At 40.8% G+C, this 4,616-nt stretch overlaps 1 pseudogene; it reads right to left on the bottom strand.

The window, feature by feature from the left end:
- Positions 1 to 1,381: 1,381 nt before the first annotated feature.
- LOC149187952 (putative pentatricopeptide repeat-containing protein At3g23330 pseudogene) lies at positions 1,382 to 4,414 on the bottom strand (annotated as a pseudogene).
- Between the last annotated feature and the right edge of the window lie 202 nt (positions 4,415 to 4,616).

Raw genomic sequence — 4,616 nt, forward strand, 5'->3', positions numbered from 1 at the left:
TCAAGCAAATTATAGGTGACAACTTATAGAAGTGACCACAAAGTACAAACAAATATATTAAGAGAAAGCTCACAGAGGTAAACAACAAAGAGAATAGATCGTGCCCTTTTCACACTATTGTGTCCCTACTAATTCTTGTTAGAGACAGACTGGCCAGTACTAATCAGCATGTTGTGAATCTCATCCCTTTGTCTCTTACAACTTCAATATAACAAAGAAAATATCAGGTCATCCATGCTGGAATGAATGCATCAAAATGCTCCAAGAAAGAGCATTCATCGAAAGATGCAAATATACAGTTCACAACTTCACATTGCTAATAACAGTTTATAAGCAGTCAAAAAAGTGACTTCACTTCATGCTCATCAGCTGTGTACGCCCATCCACCTCAATGAAATGAATAGCATTCTTAATTCCCCCACCGTATTCTTTCACATAACAGATTTGAACAAGCCGTAAATCATTCAAGTCAAGCAGGATTGTAAAAAAACAGTTAAAAGTTAAAACACACTTGACTGCTGCATAAGAAGCATCCAGAGGCATTGTTTATCGGTCTTGCATCCATTCCAAGAAATGAATAGCATTACCATCCGGCATCCATTCCACGAAATGAATAGTATTTTTAATTCCCCCACTGGACTCTTTCCATAACAGATATGAACAAGCTGTAAATCATTCAAGTCCAGAAGGATTGTCAAAAAACAGTTAAAACACACTTGACTGCTGCATTCCAAAGCCATTTAAGTCTTGAACTACCGTAAGCATAGATGCTGTTTTGCAGTTTGCACAAGCCAGATAATTAATTCTCAAGAATTGAAAACTGTTTCATGTCATTCATTTCCAGAGAACATGATCAAGGCAGTTCACTTCCTCTTTCCTTTATATTCAGACAATATCCATCCTAAAATGTACATCTCGGGTGGTTGGGAGGAATGATTGTTATCCTCCCCCACCAGGATCAATTCCCACAGGTGACATTTTGAGCTCATATCAAGTATATTCTGTTAATGTGGTTGAGCCTTGTCATTGAACGGCTTTGAGCCCTGAAGAATATCTTACCCTTGCCTATGGATTGGAGGGTGGGGTGCTTGGTTACATGTAAAAAAAAACAGAAGCAGTAAGATATGGCCCATGCTTAGAATCTGGCAGTCATACTTGTCATGGTAAAATCAAGTTCCCATATCTGATAAAGTTAGCATGTGGCAGTGCTAAACAAAAATTGCATGATACAGCCCACCAACAGGAAGATGCTATCAGACAGTTATCTTCTGGAAAATTGTTGAACTGTCATCAGCATAGCTTGCCATTATGTGAATTTGAATAAGGAATCAACAATAATCCATTACTACATAGCACTGGCAAAAAAAATCAGTGCGTTCCATCCAATTGTGGCAGTCATCTCAGAAAACATTGTTGTGAATGCCCACTTCCTCTTTCTCTGTATGTCGACAAAACCCCTCGCAAAATGCACAATGAGCACAAGTGTCTTGCCAAGAATCTATCAATTACATTGATTGTTGTAGAATCAACCCCCCCTATCTGATAAGGTGAAATCATGTAGTAATGCCAAGCAAAACTTGCATCACACTGAGAAACAGGAAGATACTATCATTTTCGTTTGCAGGAACAATGAATTAATATCAACTGCTTTGTTAAAAATTGCTTATGATTGTTTTGATTATCATTACCAATAATCTCCACAAGAACATCGCCCATCTTTGAAATGATGGAAACGATTGGCATCCCTCATAATAATTTCACGCCCTACAATCTTGGCTATGAACTTAGTGACAGTGTGGCAGTCACCGCACACACGAAGGTTTTTGATAATCCTTAGTGGTGTATTAGGAGATGTATTCATAAGCCCAAAAGCAATGGCCAGTCTCTCACTATGGCCACATATTATGTCTTTCTTCACCTCATCCTCTACATCATGCAGAATAAAATTTATGTTGGTGAAATATCCTGTATTTTCCATCTTGCTGATCAAGCTCTCCAAAAATTCATAGATTTCCTTTGACCGAGGGTGTGACTTGTCTCCTACAACAAATGCATGCACCCTGTTTTCGACCTCAACCCAGCTACATCCTGGTGTTTTATTCAATCCTCTCTCCTTCATCATTGCTCTCACTTTAGCTACATCACCCCACAGACCAGCGACAGCATAGATATTTGAAACAAGCACATAATATCCAGCATGTTTAGGTTTTAATTCCAAAAGACACTTTGCGACACATTCTCCTAGGTCAATGTTGCAATGAATTCTGCAGGCTCCAAGCAAGGCCCCCCACACACCAGCGCTAGGTTTGATGGGCATCTTTTTGATAAAGTCATATGCCTCGTTCAAGCATCCAGCACGGCCAAGAATGTCCACCATGCAGGTATAATGCTCTAACCTTGGTGTGATATGATAGTCTCTACTCATGCTATTAAAGTATTGCTGCCCTTCATCCACCAGACCTGCATGGCTGCATGCAGCCAAAACTCCAACAAAGGTGATGTGGTCTGGTTTCATGCCTGTCAATTGCATTCGATTGAAGAGAGTAATAGCTTCTTTTCCATGACCATGCATGCCACATCCAGCAATCATTACACTCCATGAAATGACATCTCTTTCCAACATTCTATCAAACACTTGATGTGCATCTTCTATGTTCGCACACTTCGCATACATGTCAATAAGGGCATTTCCCACAAAAACATCTGAATTGAATCCATGTCTGATGATGTGACCATGGATCTCCTTGCCGCATTGCAAGGCTGCTATGTGGGTGCACGCAGGAAGAACGCTAGCAATGGTGACAGAATCAGGTTTCATGCCCAGTAATTCCATCTGTTGAAGGAGTTTAAAGGCCTTGTTAGAATGCCCATTCTGGGTATAACCTGTAATCAAGGTAGTGAATGAGATCACATCTCTTTGAAGCATTCCTTCAAATACTTGGTTTGCATGTTCTATGTCCCCACATTTCACGTACATATCTATGAGGGCATTTCCCACTAAAACCTCACCCTGAAATCCACTTCTCATTATGTAAGTGTGAATCTCTTTACCCCGTTGCAAATCTTTTAAGTGAGCACATGCCGGAAGAACACTTGTAACAGTGACCGGTTCGGCTTTTACACCTACCTCCTGCATTTCACTAAAACATTTCAAGGCTTCACCACAATCCCCAATTTGTGCAAAACCTGCAACCATTGCATTCCAGGAGACGACATCTCTCTGAGACATTTTGTTGAACACTCGGCGAGCATCATCTATGCTGCCACATTTAAAATACATGCCTACGAGAGCATTCCCCACTAGACCATCCTGATCAAATCCACTTCTGCAGATGTAATCATGGATCTGCTTACCCTGTCGCTGAGACGCCAACCATGCACAGGCAAGCAAAACAGAGGCCACGGTGACTGGGTCAACATCTATTCCTTCTGCGACCACCTGGTAAAACAATTTTATTGCCTCGTTCCCGAATCCATTCTGTGCATAGCCTGAAATCATCGAATTCCAAGACACCAAATCTCTCTGATGCATTTCGTCAAACACTTGCCGTGCATCCTCTACGCTACCACATTTTGCATACATCGCTATAAGCGCATTTCCGACAAATAAATCCGATGCGAACCTACTCATGTTAATGCAATCATGGATTTCCTTTCCCTGCTGCAAGTCTCCCAAGCCAGCACACACCTTAAGAACGCAGGGAAACGTGAAATTGTCAGGTTGAATTCCTATATCTTGCATTTGGTTATACATCCCAATGGCTTTCTCAGGGAACCCATTTCGGGCATAACCCCTTATCATGGTATTCCATAAAAATACATTTCGTTCCTGAATCTTGTCAAACACTCGGCGTGCATCCTCTACACAACCACAATTGGCATACAAGTTCACAAGCCTGGTTTCTAAAAATAAGTCTCGCTTAAATCCACTTACCAGCATGTGAGCGTGGACCTGTTTTCCTTCTAACAAGGACTTATTCCGCTCGCATGTCTGCAACAGAAAAGCATATGTTGCGTGATCGAGCCCGGAGCCATACTGCAGGGCATCCAAAACCTCTTTTGATTTTGCGGCATTAATACAAGGGCTGCTGTCCCTTCCCGCTGCTGATTTTTTAAATTTAGAGGGTGCTTCTGAGAGAGCAGCAGCAGCGATAGTGGCATGGAATCTCCCACCTTTGCCAATGTTGTGGAGTATCCTTAATCTCACTATTACATTGTAACGTAAAGATAAATGTGGCCATAGAATGACTGCCATGTAACTGTGGCATTGGTTGAAGCCATAAAAATTTGAATTATGGGCGAACAAGCAGTATTTATGCATACAATATATCTGTACGTACAAGGATACTTGTCGCGGAACAAGGTAAAACAATAATTATGTAGGACAAACGAAACAACAGGGATGCGCGTAGTCTAAACACGCTACAATTTTATTAGAAAACGATAGAAATTTCAGCAGGTTCAACGATAGAAATTCAGCGAAAATTTGGGTGACGATGCTGAATCATTTCTGCAAAAAAAATTGATTTTAATGCTCATAATTAGATTCTTTGAAAATTTTCTACCCAAATTTTAGCTAAAAACTTCACCTTTCTAACAAAATTGTGACCTCGTTG

This window comes from Pinus tabuliformis, chromosome 3_1, assembly GCF_031772625.1.
Source record: "Pinus tabuliformis cultivar Carrire ecotype Pingquan chromosome 3_1, CPIR1, whole genome shotgun sequence".
NCBI lineage: Eukaryota > Viridiplantae > Streptophyta > Pinopsida > Pinales > Pinaceae > Pinus > Pinus tabuliformis.